This window comes from Rousettus aegyptiacus, unplaced genomic scaffold (assembly GCF_014176215.1).
Source record: "Rousettus aegyptiacus isolate mRouAeg1 unplaced genomic scaffold, mRouAeg1.p scaffold_m13_p_8, whole genome shotgun sequence".
NCBI classification, from domain to species: Eukaryota; Metazoa; Chordata; class Mammalia; order Chiroptera; family Pteropodidae; genus Rousettus; species Rousettus aegyptiacus.
Window position 1 is genome coordinate 54,435,190 of NW_023416311.1, and position 16,034 is coordinate 54,451,223.

The 16,034-nt window shown below is 36.6% G+C and overlaps 1 long non-coding RNA gene across 1 annotated transcript in view; it reads right to left on the bottom strand.

The window, feature by feature from the left end:
- LOC107518285 overlaps positions 1-16,034 on the bottom strand; it is an 85,179-nt gene that overhangs the window by 14,272 nt on the left and 54,873 nt on the right. Inside the window, exon 2 of the long non-coding RNA XR_001598809.2 lies at positions 259-487. This is a non-coding gene — a long non-coding RNA (uncharacterized LOC107518285). The remainder of the gene's footprint in view (positions 1-258; positions 488-16,034) is intronic.

Below are 16,034 nucleotides of genomic sequence, written 5' to 3' on the forward strand. Positions count from 1 at the left end.
TCATGTCATTAACATACCTTTTATCTTTAGCGTGTGAATTAAAAAATATGTGGTTTGGAATTCCTTGGGATCCTGCCGAATTTCTTAGGACCAGGGGCAAGCAGAGCTAACAGGTTATCCTTCTCCATAATGTTATTCTTGGGCATGGAAAGGAATATATTTTTAATAAAAGAAAATTGGCAAGGAGACTTCTTGCAGTGCAGTCCTGGTTTGGCACAAAACATGAGGGATACAAACACCTCATCTTCAGACCCTTACCTGGCAAAGACACAAGAGGACACATTTCCCTGGCGATGCTCAGCAATATGCGGCACCATGGTGGGTCTCAGGTCTTTGGCTTGCCCTCTGCCCAGATGGTAGAAATCCAAAGTAAAGCAGCGTGACCTGGCAGACAGGGTTCTGGAGCAGAGCATGTGATTTCTTCCATTCCTATGGAGATCCTCATTTGGCTGGAAGTCCATCCCAGGGACAAAATGTTTCCAGATCTCTGGCAGGAAAAGAAATGCCCTCTTTTCAACTTTCTCTATTTCAAAGAAGTAGAATGCTGACAAAAAAAATGAGTATTGCTTATACTATTGCTATGGCAATAATAGCCATATAGATTTTAGTGTTTATGTCAACATGAAGTCAACAGTGGCCACGTGTAAGAGCATTGTAAGAATAGGACATTCATTTTTATAAGCTATAGAATATTAGATGAAATATATATGCATATGTGTATATGTACATACAAGTATGTATGACATGAAATGTGATGAAATATGCACACGTGCATATATATACATGATGTATATGTGTGTATGCATACATATATGGTATGTTGAGCATGCTGGATTTATGAGGTATAATCTTAAAAAGCCACTTTGTTTTTGTACCCTGCTGTCCTTATTAGTTGGAATCACAGCAATCACTTGAAGTTGTAAAATACGATCTTGATTCAGAAACTAGGATTTCCCGTTTGATATATGAATCAGTGTGGTAGAGCTAGGGTGTTGTCCTCACCTTTCCTTTGTGTCATTTACTGTGCGTGCATACCCATCACTGAGCTGCTGTGAAGGTTATCTGTGACCGGCTCCCACAGAGCTCAGGAGAACTGCCTTCAGCTGATAGGTACCACCTGGCATGGGAAATCAGGACACCTCCCATCCACTGCCAACCACCACATAGACATCGACGGCTAATTTCAAAGGTACAAGAAGCCAGCCTCTGGCTCCAGGAGAAACAGTTTTGCTGTGCAACTTGGGCTGCAGAGCCCTCCCTTATAGATCAAGCCAAGGCTAGACCTTACCCAAAACCATAACCATGCCTTACTTTCCTACCTTACTTATCCTTACTTTTTCTGAAAAAGCATTTTTCAAAAATTTATTTGCCCCTGAATTCTACACTCAGACTCTGCCTCTAGAGAACCCAGGCTAAGGCAAAACAAAACAAAAAGTTCTCTATTTTAATCTCTATTTTAGTCTCTACTTCTCTCTTCCTCATTCTAATATTATCTAGGATTATAGTTCTAGAATGTTCAGGGATTTTGTTTTGTTTTGCTTTTTGTTCTCCCCTCACCCCTCTTTGGTCCTTGATAATTTCTTGGACAGAACAAACTTTAGTACATTTATTTAGTCAACCTTATTTTCTATATCTTTGGCCGCACGTCTTAGAATTATTATTTTTTTCTTATTAGAGAACTTCTTCCAAGAGTATTTACAAAGTGGTTCTTTGTGTGGCAAACTTTGTATGACTGAGAATATCTCCACTGGATCCTCCAGGATGCTGTAGAAATCTGGCTGTGGGTATCTTCTGGGTGGCAGGCACTCAAAAGTAAATGTGAGAGTGTTCTGAGGGTCAGCCCCCTACCTTGGAGCCTCCTCACTGCAACAAAGCACTTTTCAGTTGACTTCTTGTGTAACCCCCAGATCTTAATCCAAAAAGCACACCCATACTCTCTTACTGCTGTGGTCTCCTTGCCTAGAAGGAAGCTCCTGGGGGGTGGCTCCTTGAGGACAATACAAGCCTAGCTACCTTCACTTGGTCCACAGGAAACTCATGTATCTTTGGTCTTCCAGATTGTCAGTTCCTCCCACTTACTGACTTCTCTCCACACTAAAGCCTTGTGGATGTGTCTTGCCCACCTTGCCCAGTCAGGAAGAAGACACCAAACACTCATGAGATTCTTCCAAATACTCTTTCACTGCTACTCCACTCTAGCACTGGATAGGGACTCTGATGTTCTGCAGCTCAGGAAGCCTTCAGTTTAAAAATGAGATGACAGTCTCGCTCCTTGCAGACGTCCTCAGTGGTTACCTTGAAGCATTCCCAGCAAGAACAATAACTCTATCTTGATGGCTGTTAACTCTTCCTTTCATATTACCAGTCTTCTCTTACTAAAGGTCAGGATAAAATGGCTCTGACTTTTCAAAAGCATTACTAGAAAGTAAGAGATAATGGAGCCATGACTTCAAAATTCTGAGAGAAAATGGTTTTTAATCTAAACATCTATACCTAGCCAAGTTATGGCTAGAATAGAGATCTTTTCAGACACAGAAACCCCCCAGAACTTTATCTCACATGCACTTTTTCTCAGAAAGCTCCTAATGGATATATTCCACCAAATTAAGCCAAGAGAGATGAAGAATGAAATCTAGAAAATAGGCAACCTAATCCAAGAGGAAAGCAAAGGGAATTCCCAGAATGATAGCAAAGGGAGAGCTCAAGACAGCAGCTCATTTACCTGCTAGAAAGCAACTCATCCAGATTTCAGAAGGTGAGAATGCTTTGGACTAGACTTCTATAAAAAGATGATATCAGCAAATTAAAACCACAATGAGATATCACCTTACACCTGTTAGAATGGTTATTATCAAAAAGACAAAAGATAACAAGTGCTGGTGAGACTGTGGAGAAAAGGAAAACCGGGTTGGTAGAAATATAAATTGGTGCAGCCGCTATGAAAAACAGTGTGGCGATTCCTCAATAAATTAAAAATAGAACTAACATACGATCCAGCAATTACACTTCTGGGTATTTATCCAAAGGAACTGAATATGCTAACTTGAAAAGGTATGTACATCCCCATGTTCAATGCAAAATTATTAACAACAGCCAAGACATGGAAGCTACCTCATGTCCATCAATGGATAAATGGATAAAGAAAATGTGCTATACAGACACACACAATAGAATATTATTCAGTAATAATAATAATAATAAAGGAAATCTTGCCATTTGTGACAACGTGAATGGATCTTGAGTGAAATAAGTCAGACAGAGAAAGATAAATACCGGATGAACTCACTTATATGTCAGCAGGTTGGGGGTGGGCAAAATGGGTAAAAAGGGTCAAAAGGTACAAACTTTCAGTTATAAAATAAATAAGTCATGGTATGTAATGTACAGCATGGTGACTACAATTGATAATACTGTATTGCATATTTGAAAGTTGCTAAGAGAGTAGATCGTAAAAGTTCTTACTACAAAAAAAAATGTAACTGTGTGGTGATAGATGTTAACTAGACTTATCGTGGTGATCATTTTGCAACATATACTTAAATATTGAATCATTATGTTGTATACCTGAAACTAATATAATATTATTTGCCAATTATATCTCAAAAAATTTTTTTAAAAGATGATAATGTCAGAAAATGGAAGTGTTTGAACATGAGAGGTGATTTATATAAATAAGAGATAGGTTGAGGAGAATTATGATAAAAACATAGAAAAAATAAAAATGAATAAAATAAGATGACTCCAGGAAAAATGAACTAAAAAATATTCAGGAAAAGAAAAGTTATTAAACTATGGTATATAGCTCTTTTGTAAATAGGGTTTACATAATAAAAATAATTTAAACTTGGAATAATTTAAACCTGAAAGAAAATTACAGTAATACTGTTTTAAGAGAATGGAAAAAGGAAAGAACTTTTATCTTCCAAAGTCTCAAGGTCAAGAAAAATGCCCCAAAGTGAAAAATTAATAACTGGTAATATGAGCATATTATTAAAAGATAAAGGCTTTTGTAAGTTTATAAAAACTAAGAGTGAAATCATGTTTTTATCTGGGGTAGAGAAATGGTAAGAGGTATAATAGCAGGAAACTTCTACTTTTCATTAAAAAAAAGGCTGTAGAATTCTTGAATATTTATATTTTGTACATATACAAATTTGATATAAAATAAAAACTAAATTTTTAAAAATCAAAAGTTAAAATATGGATTGTTCAGTAAATGACATTGCGACAATTGATTATTCACAAGGGAAAGATAAAAGTACATTTCTACCTTTCACCATCTACAAAAATAAGTTCAAAATAAATATAAGACCTAATGTGAATGCAAAGCTTTAAGTCTTTAGAAAAAAAATAAGTATCTTTATGACATCAGTCCCTTACAAGGCAGAATACTGCAAAATGTAAGGGAACATATTGATAAATTGTATTGCACATTACAATTAAAATCTTCAAAAAAGTTATCATAAGCAAGTTGAGATAAGGCACATATTGGGAGAAGATATTTGCAAAGTATTTGGAACATATATGAAATTCCTTCAAATAATAGGAAAAATGCAAAAAGTTCAATAGAAAAGAAGTAAATAATATAATCAGGCAATTTGTGGAATAGAAAATCTCAATGACCAATAAGTGTCAGAAGAGATAAGCAAACTTATTAGGATCAAATTAAACCAAGGATATATCAATATACGCCAGTGAAATGGCAGAGGGTGAGGGTAGGGCGAACAATACAAAAGCTGATAACACCAATTGTTGAAGAGAATGTGGAGAAAGAGAATTTATAAATAGCTTGTGGGATCACAAATAGGTACAATTGTTTGAAGAGTAATATGATAATACCTCAAAAGCTGAAAATGTGCATAGTACAGTAATTAAACTTCTAGACATGTCCTTCAGGCCTAGAGAAACTGTTGTACCTTTGGCTGAGGAGAACTACACAAAGATGTTCTTTCCTGCATTGTTTGACATAGGGGGAAATGAACAAAAGCCTAAAGGTCACAAATAAGGAATGGGTGAGTAGACAGTGGTGTAGTCATACAATAGGATACTATGCAGTTTTTGAAAGGAAGAAACTAGATCTACAGGGATAAATTTCACAAACATTACTGAAGAGACAGGATGAACTTGAAGTTGCAAATGGTAAATACGATTCCCCATATGTGAAATTTTAAAGCACGACCTAATGTTATGTATGTTCATGGACATATACACATAGAGTAAAAGTCTGAAAACTTTCAAGGGAATGCTTCCAAACAGGACAGTGGTGACTCTCAAGGAAGGGGATGAGGGATGAAAAAGAGATGGAGGAAGAATAGTAATAAATAAATGCATTCACAATACTTGGTTACAAACACCCAAAAATGATCTGAAGCAAATAGAAAGCTAATAACATTTGTTCAATCTAGGCAGGTAGGTACGTGGGTATCTGTTATAGTTATTTTCTGTGTGTTTAAAATCTTTATCAACAGTGATGTAGAGGGTTATATGCCAGCTGACCATCAGAAGGCCAGGCCTGTTTCTGGTCTCCACTAAAGACAGTTGTGTGCTCTCGGCCAAATCCCTTAACACCTTTTAATCTCAGTTCCCTTATTTGTAAATGAAAGTAATAGTATTTTGCCCAGGCTGCTTCAGTGTTTGGAAGATGACTAAATGAAATAATATGTGTAAAAAGCCACCTTGAAAACTATTAAAGATAAAAAATTAATGAATTATTACTGTTTGCTTGTTGACATGTAAAAATATGGAGATTCTTGAAAAACAGTCATGCTAATTAAAGGAACCAATATTAACATATTGTATATCTTTACTATGGGTTATATATTGCTATTTTAACTCTGAAAAATTATATTAGTCATCTTATCCTGCTTTAGAGGCTTGACATGGAGAGGGAGACAATTGGGTCCCATCATTCTTCCCAATTCTATGAATACTCTAAGGATTTGAAAGAGTTAAAGCACAAAAATGTGTCAGCAACCACTGGGAGAAAAACATACTGCATGTAAAGACCATGCTTTAGGAAATGTCAGTTTAGTATAAAAGGCCACTGGCAAAGGAACACAACGCGTGCTTCTATTTAGAGCTTCAAAAATTTTATTTTAAATAATAGCATTGGAGAGGAATGTAAAGTGAAGGTAGAATGAAAAGAGCTTTTGCATATGTTCTCTTCTTGGTTGTGCTCTTAATAAATGAACTCTCCTCAAAAACATTTGTTAGATAGAAACAATTCAGGCTGTGGCTCTATCCTCTCTCCACTAATTAATTACAGCAAATGAGACTGTAATGTGCATCATAACAACTTAATAAGCTGGGCCAAACTATTTTAGATTCTGCTATGCTAGGATTTCATCATTGCTAGACTACTTAAGTTAGCTAAGTAATATCTAAACATAAAAAGCTTTCGAATTACTTGTGTCTTTCAAAATAAACTCTATGTCTTGAGTAGATGTGCTATTTACGTGTAGCCGTGAGAGCAAAGAACAGTATAGTAGAGGCGAGGAAAGGGAAAGGATGAGGCAGGGCAACGTGACAGCTTACACAAACCATTATCTTCAATAATAGCATATCCATCCTCACTGGAGCATGTCACGTGGGCTGACAGATGCCATTCCAACAGGTCCTTCACATTTTTCAGTATTTGTTGGACCTGACTAGTGGAAAGTCCAATAGCTACATTAGCTTCTTTTTTTTTTTTTTTTTTTTTTTTTTTTTGGCATCTTTGGTTACATTAACAATTCTCACCTCAGATGAATAACTGAACCTGGATCAAACTGTGACTAATACAAGCTCTTTAGTAATGTCTCTTCTTTTAATGAAACTTTAAAGGCAATTAGTGACTCATTGAGTCAATAATAAACTTTGCACATCTGGGGATGAGTTAAAATATGGCTTACTGTCAATGAAAGAGGCAAGGGCTCCAGACCAAATGCGAATTATCTCAGACACAGTAATCTGAAACTTTGAAACCCTGGTTTCTTTCAAATCAAAAGTCAATGTGCCTTCCAGGTAGTAACATCTGCTACCACCTCAAGGCATTGACTCACTTCAGCAAAAGTCAAGCAGATCCTTTTCTCTCTCTCCTTAAAGCACGAAGAGTTCACCACTCACGAGGATTTATAATTCACCATTTCCAGAAGGGAAGAGAAGGGGGTGCTGGACAGCAGTCTGTAGCTCAAAGAGGGGTTTATTAGATGGGCTTTTCTGTGGCTCCTTCTTTCCCATTTATTATTGTAACATTTCTCTAGAACATATGACTGGATATTTTCACTATGGATGGAAAACACAGTGGAATAATTCTCTCAAAATATTTTTAAAACATGAGCTGTTTAGAGGCAGAGGGGAATGGGCCAGTATGACAGACCACAAGAAATTTTAGAGGCAAAGGCCAATGACAAGGAGAAATAATCAGCTCCCTTCCTCTTTGTTGTTGTCACACCCATCATCTCTAGGGGGATATGGGTAAACATGAAGACACGCACGCCATACACAAATATACACACAAACCCTATGTTTGGCCTAAGGGCAAATTTAATAATGATAGAAATTGTATTTGAACTATTTCTTGATATATTTCAAAATACATTTTACCCTCAAATTTGCAACAAACCTGGGGTGAAAAGTAAATATATATATAACTTTTAAGGAGTGATGCTTTTGGTAAGTTTTTTATACAGAATAAAGACAGAATAAAGTTTTACAAACCCGGGGCTCTAATTTCTTCTCTTACAAATGACCTCCCATTGTCTCCTCTTTTTTTAAGCAGGATTTATTTTAGCAAGTCCTTGCTAAGATGTCGAATAATAAAAATTTCAAGTGGGTCCTCTCCCGAGTTCACATGTATTTTAAAGAATCTACTCCAAAAGCCCAAAGCCTTCAAAACTCAAAGGAGTGCAGCGATAACGACAGACTGACCAGCACTAAGATGAGGTCGTAGATGATCAGACCTCAGTGTCCTCTCAGCACATCACTGATCCATTTACTGCGAAGGCCCATCGGAACACACAGGAGCAAGAACTGACAAATGAAGAGAGATCTGCACTGTGCTTGCTCTTGACGAGTGAAGGAGAGAGTTCAAAGAATTAAAGATTTTAAGAAAACTGTCCCTTGATTAGACATTTTCATGAGACTATCCTCTGTGTAGAGAAATATCTAAGCAAGCAATATGGAGAGCCTTGGAATCAGCTAAAATCCTGTTGATGCCTCAAAGGATAAGAAGGTTCGATCAACAATACATGACCAACTAAAATATTTTCCTCCAACAAGTAGAACCAGCACTTTTATATACCTTTGCCACTCACTGACAGGCAATAAATCCATTGTGTTTGCTTAGAACAGAAACATGAAGATACAGCCAGATGGTCTTCCTTATTAGATTTCTGTGACTCCTACTATTCTCTAGCTTTTCTTTTCTCAGCTGTCTCACTGCCCATGTGGTCATGAGCAAAGCCCAAAATCCTCCCATCTCTGTCAGTTAAATGAGTTATTCAACTCACCTAACTGCGGAAACCTTCTCTGAAGTTCTATGACTGCACTTCACAGAACAGCTTGGCAGTCTTGAATTCCAGTAATAGAAAAGGCCTCTTAAACAATAGCTTACTTGATTTAAATCAAATTTATCAATGTCATATCAACTCTAGAACAGTATCCTCATTTAGAAACTCATCAGGGTTAAGTTCTTCTCTAAGCTTGTTCTTTCTCTTAGCACTAAGGCTGACTGTGTTTTGAGGAAAATATAATTGATGCAAAATATTTTATCTCATCTAAAGACTTATCAGTTATTCAAATTCCAAAATGACAATGCATAATTTTCCTTAAATCTATTCACATTTATTATACATTAAATCATTTAATTTTAGTAAAATCCTCTTTGCATTGATTGAGACAAAAGTTGTTTCCTTCACTACTAGGTAACTGAACAGCTTGAGAAAATAATTGTATTAGGTTAGCATATAGGAGGGAATTGATTTCTCTATGATACTTTACTGGTTAAAGAAGTTATAAAAATTGTTAAGGATAAAGTAGGATAAGAAATTTGTCTATGATTATTAGTAAAACCATGTTAAAACAAGCACCAAAAGTTATTTGTAGATGGCCAATAAACACAACAGATACTCAACTTTAATAGTCATCAAGACAATAAAAATTTAAACCACAGTGTGATACTATACACACAGTAGAATGCCTATAAAAAAGACAAAAGGCCAAGTAGAGGCACCAGAACTCTCATACACTGCTGGTACCCAAGAATCAGTGGAACTACTTTGGAAATCTGTTTGGCAGTATCTGTTTAAACTGAAATCTCACATAACCTATTACCCCCAAATTCCATTTATATATATATTCCCAATAGAAATATATATATATATATATATATATATATATATATACACACACACACACACACACATATATATATATACACATTCACTGGACTACATTCATCACAGCTATGAAGGTAAACAATCTAGAACTACACCCAACAATATGAATAAATCTCACAAACATAGTGTTAAATGAAGGAAGCCAGACATAAAGTATACACACTGTGTGATTCCATTTATATAAAGTACAAAGACAGATAGAAGCTAATTTATGCCATGTTAATGTTATTTGTTATGAAGATGTAAAAAGGAAGTCAAGTGCCCAGAGGACGGCATGCTCACCATCCTCTAAGCTTCCCACTTCTCCCATGGGAGGTCCCCACCCCAAGCGCTACACACATGATAAAATCAAGGCAGTTTGTCAAGTGAACACTGATGCTGAAGCACATGACGGACAGGCACAAAACCATTGAGACACACTGATGCTGCTATCAAGAAGGATGGTGTTCTCCAAGCACAAACTCCTTGTGACCTTGACTACCAGGAAAGTTTGTCTTTAATTTTCCCATTTATATCTCCATCAAAGTACAGAAAATACTTCGACTTAAGCTGTGGTCAGAAGTGGAGAGTTGTTAGACGTGATGTGGTGGAAGGAATGAGTTGGCAAGGCAGGGTGGGGTTGTAAGAGAAGAAAAGTGGACTTCTTTAACGCATTTGCTAAAAGCTATTATGGACATTTACTTCACACATAATCTTTCTGGGAGAAGTTGCAGATAAACATTGCTCTAAGACTCCTTTCAATTTGTTTAAACTGTGCATAAACAGACCCCATGAAAGCTAAGAAATTTTAAGCAGAGGACACTGCTCTAATTGAATACAATTTATAACAAAGATAATCCAACACATTCTTAATGATGTGTGTGAAATAATTGTGCTGGGTAATAAGTGGCAAGTGGTACTCATAAGTAGTTAAATTAGGGTTGTTCTTACTTGGTCAAGTAAAGTTTTCTAATCTTTCTCTTCTTTTCAGGTCCATACCCTGCAACTTTTTCTATGGCAGGAGTGCTTCTTGTCTATCATTGTGCCTCTGTGGGAGGGGCTGGTGCTAAGGTTCTCGATGAATGATGTTGAATGGAAGAAAAGTCATCCGGATGATTCACCCTGAAGCTTACTTCCATCAGGTCTTCTTGTGCCCCACCCATCCACAATGGCTTGTGACAAAAGGTTCCGAGAGGCCCTTGCCCCATCTCTTTTGTCTTCCTCACCTTTAGGGTCCCTGAGCCAATTGTCCAGCTGCTTCTTACTTACCACCCATGACATTCACCCTTTTCTACCCACAGCACTAACCTACATAGGGCCTTGAGTTCGAAAAGTCTGGTAGCGGTAGAACTCTGGGATACATGCGGTCCTGTGTGCACATTAGATACACAGAAAACTTTAAAACATATCAATGGACAAACTCCATTCTCAGAAATTCAGACTCAGTTTGTCTGGGTGGATTCCTGGCAGCTGGAATTATAAAGAGCACTGGTTAATTCTGATGTAACCAGGGCTGAGAATGATTGCTTATAGGATGAATATATATTCACTAGATGTAGGGAAGAACCATGAATAAAACAGGATATAGGAGAAAGGACAATGAGTGTGAACTCTGGGCACATTAAAGCACAAAGTGGGAGAGGCAGTGGGGGTGGGGAGAGAGCCAGTTCATAGGACCTGTTCTTAGCCAGGGCTTGGGCTTTAATGAGAAGAAGCTGGCAACTGCCAGATGTGCCTGTACTCAGTCCTATGCAGCTACTAATAAGTAGTTCTATTCAGGGTGCTAAAGTCCAATTTAAATATGATGAAAGAAGAAAAGAGCAAGGTTAGAGCACATGCCTTTGGAGATATGAAGAGTTGAAGACGCCATAGGGAACCTGTCTTCCACCAGTGGACTTTAGCACCCTCTGACACCCTCCTCCTATCTGCTGAGTGCGCTGCTTCTGCCCTTCACCACCACGTTTCTTCTCACTCTCTTTTAGCAATTATTTTACCATACAGTGACGTGTTTTTTATTTATCTTTCAATTATGGTTGACATACGATATCATATTAATTTCAGGTGTGCAACCCAGTGATTAGACAATAATACACTTTATGAAGTGATCCCATGATTAGTACCCATCTGGCACCATAAGTTGTTATCACAATATTATTGACTCTATTCCCTATGCTGAACTTTACAGCCCCATAACTATTTTTATAACTGGCATACAATGACATTTGATGGCCATATTTTGATAGTTATCTTTATTGCTGTTATTATGAATTTAGTTTCTAACTTCACAGTGAAGACTACTTTCCCAGGAAAACTTCAAGCACTGGCTTTAGTATCAGAGACCTAAGTTTGAAAGTTGATATGATCCTTTATTAGTCATAAGACACTGAGCAATTGATTGTCTGAGCTTCAGTTATTTTTAATGTAAAAAATGGAAATAATAAGATCTGCCTTGTAAGATTTTGTGAAGATTGAATAAGATGATAAAAAAGAATGTTCTCAACAAATGGAATTTGCATAACAAACATTGCCTCCCTCCTCACTCCCAGATAAGAGCTACCTTTCAGATCTGCATTGCCCAATATGGTAGGCACTAGCTATTTAAATTTAATTAAAAGTATTTAAAATTAGAGATTCAATTCTTTGGTTTCTCTAGCTACATTTCAAGTGCTCCATAGCTACATATAGTTAGTAATATATATCTATATATATTATTGTATATAGCACAAATATAAATATATAACATATATAGCTATATATACTTTATATTTACATATAATTATATGTATATGTATATACATTTATACTATACATATATACACACATATATATGAGTATATATATTTATACTACGTATGCGTATACACATACACATACTGTGCTATTGAATGGCACAGATTATAGACCATTTCTACCATTGCAGAAAGATCTAGTAGACAGTGCTGCTATGCTACCAGAGCCTGCTTAAGCATAGTTACAATGAAGACGGGAACCATCCACGAAACTGGCCAGGCAGTGAGGTGTAGGGCTAAATCCTTCTATCAGAATATTTCAAGTGAAATAGACCTGTCTTTTCTTGGAGATCACTTCCAGGAAGAAAGGGACAAATAAAGAAGATGCTGAGGAATCTGCAAATAAGCCTGGCTTAGTCAGCAATTTGCCAAGGCTGGACAGGTTATGTCAATTTTTAGCTCTGCATAAGCAAATAGAACTGTCCAAGGTTGTCGAGCAAAGGAATATTGGCCATGAATTTTATCTATTATTCATGCACAGCTTCTAGACAATTGGTCAATTTTGAATTCATTTCCCTATCAAGTTGGGCTAAGTTAAGCAATATGACAGAGCTAAGAGGCAGGGAGCTTATGAGAACATCTTAACCTATTATCTTAGACTTTGAAGTTGCCTTTTACTTTAGTCGCTATGCCTAGACCAGCCTGTCAACAACTGGCATCTAAGGCCTACAGTCTCCAGGTCACTAGTTCAGGTTGTGGCTTATTTAAACAGGAAAAACAAGAACATGTTGGGTCACAGGGTGTGGTTATGCTTGTTGTGTACTGCACAACTCCACAGGGTACCTTCTACAAAATGATTATAGATTTATATATTTATTCTGGCAATTTCCCAGAAAATAGCAATAAGTGTCTTAAACAAAAGATGGCTTTAAAAAAAAACTTTCTTAAAATACTGTATAAGTTAGCCAAGTGACTGAGCGGGCCACTCTGAAGCTAGAGGACAGAAAACAGATAAAGATGTCAAAATCCTTAACGTAGGGATAACTCAGTACTGAGACCCAAGAATATTCTGGATACCCAAGCAGTCTTTGTTCCAACAGCTTCTGGAGAAATTCTGCCTCATGATTTACTAAACTGAACCAGCTGTGTCCTCTGAGTTAAGAGATTTCCACTGGTTCCAACCAGGTTTCAAAACGGACACAGAGGTTCTCCAGCCTGGCTCTACAATCACCTGGGAGTTAAGAAGAAGAAAAAAACTGATTAAAAAAACCTAAATTCATAGATATAGAGAACAGATTGGTGGTTGTCAGAGGCAGGGGATAGTGGGTGGGCAAATGGGTTAAAGAGGTCAAAAGGTACAAACTACCAGTCACAAAATAGATGTCATGGGGATTTAATGTATAGCATGGAGACTATAGTTAATAACACTCTTGCATATTTGAAAGTCAATAAGAGAGTAGATCTTAAAGGCCTCATCACAAGAAAAAAAATTTGTGACTACATGTAGTAATGAATGTCAACTACACTTGTGGTAATCATTACTCAATGTATAAAAATATTGAAAACTTATAATACTATACATTGATTATATCTCGATTTTTAAAAAACCTGATTCTGAACCCTTCCTCAGGCCAATAAATCAGAATCTCTGTGGGTAGGGCCTGGGCACGGGTATTTTATAAAAATATCTTTGTGCAGCATGGCAGATAACTGCTCCTCCAACAGATGAAAAGAATGAAAAGGACAGAACGAAGAGGAATCTGATATCTAACTCTGGGACAAGTTATCAAAATCGAAGACTTCTTAAATGTATTCTCACATGCCTTTTAGTCATTAGGACCAAACAGATAAACAAAAAGAAGGAAATTTTAAATGAGCAACACAATCAGATATTCTTGATCGCAGAGTGAATTTTCATCACTTAATTAAAAAGTTTAGAATTGCACTGCACATGTAAAGAAATAACATCAAATTTTATTGATAAACTGTTCTAAAATTCTCAAATTAAGCTTTATAGTGTTACAAGGAAGGAAATGGATGAGAAGGGAAAGGGAAAGTCCAGCCCATTTAAGAATGAAAACAAGCCTTCGACTAAATCCTGCCCAAACTCAGGAAGAAGGGGCTCACTGTGATTTGAAGTATAAGTGGCATAACCACAGGGAAACCAAGACTATCTTCTCAAATTGTGACTTATTTATTCAGAAGACCTCATAATTACCTGCTAAGTAATCCAAGTGTGGCCTAGTCTAGCTTGTTTCAGATGAGAATGGCTTAGTCATATTACCCAGTTCAAGACTGCTCTCTGAGACACAGGTTAAACTAGCTTCATATTCAGGTCTAAGACAGCCAGGCCCCTTGACACATCTCTCATTTTAAATCTGCCTAGGCAATCCTTTCTATGCTATCTCAAACGCGAGTCATCAGTGCTTTGCTATCTTCTCCTGCCACCCCAAGTCAGTGAAAATATGCAAAGTTCCTAGAAAAGAAGATTTATTCTAAATGGTTCTTAGTAAAATAGTCAATCTTATAAAAGTATTGTCAAACGCATGTTTGGACTCTAAAACTGCACATCCACTTTGAATTAATCTACGGCTGTGTCTATTGGAGATAGGTGTTTAAAAATTTTTGGAGGAGAACACATATTTTCTCGCTCTCCCATTTCTTCTTATCCAAATCTTTTATTGCTTTCAAAACCCAATTCGCCTCATATATCTCCCGTCAACTTTCACCAGCCCAAAGTAACCTTTTCCTATTGAGTATTTATATTGATTGGTTGACCCTGTCATTTGATACTTATTTTTTCATATATTGTATTATCACACCTTGCATAGTCATTTAGCTTATCACATGGAAGTGTCTTTTCTACCTGTTACATTCTTCAAATATGCCCATGGGTATAATGCATAGTATAAGAATATATATTTTGTAGTATTCACTGAATGTTAAATGAATTCATTGTGAAATATTCCAAACTCATGAACCAATTATATCCCATATCTACTTATACAATTGCTCCCTATTTTAAAAAGGAGAAGGTACAATAATATGTCAAAATATAAGAAAAGAGGCCTTGGTTTTCTCACAACTGTAGGACCCCAATGGCATGAATCTCTGAATTCCTTTAAAGTGTCATGTACTAGAAAAAGGAGGGGGGGTGGTTAATACTCCCCCAATAAAGGCATGTGTCTTTAAAGAAGATTTTTAAAAGATGAGGAGAAATGTTGCCAACTAATGATGGCATGCCATTGACTGTAAAACACATCTGATTTCAAAAATGTTAAAATGTGGAAAAATGTGTGCCTTAAAACCCATGACACATGGTAAGTAAATATGATCTTTTAAATGCAGGTAATACATAATGAAAGTTAGATAGCTCCTTCATTGAAATATTAAAATATTATCATAAATCAAAGAACAATTTGCCTTACAGAGAGGCATATCTTAGACCTGACTTTTAAACACTGAGCATCAGATTAGACCCTCAACCATGCATGGGGCTGGTGATGGCCTATGATATACCAAGTATCCACTTATGTTCCTAGAAAGTAAATTGTCCAAAATGAACAAAAACTATGGTGTCATGGTCTTTGCTTCAAGAATACATGAAGTTGCAAAATGCAGTCCAGAAACAATACAATAACATGAGTTTCCGGTTTATAAAAAAAAAAAGATTGCCATGATCTGCTAAGGATCCTTATTTACAAACTGATCCACACTGATCCATCATATGTTACAAAGCTGTTTCAATTTCCTTTACACCACTTCACATAAAATGTATCACACACATTTTGTGTTATGTTTACCTGTCGGTGGATGCAGAGAGTGTGCCTTATGGACTATTGTATTTCGCCAGGTGGCTTGCACAGTGCCTTCCACAGGGTGAGTAAGCCTTCAGAGAATTGTGATAAACAGATGAACAAAGAACTGACCCAATGAAAAGCAGTGTTAT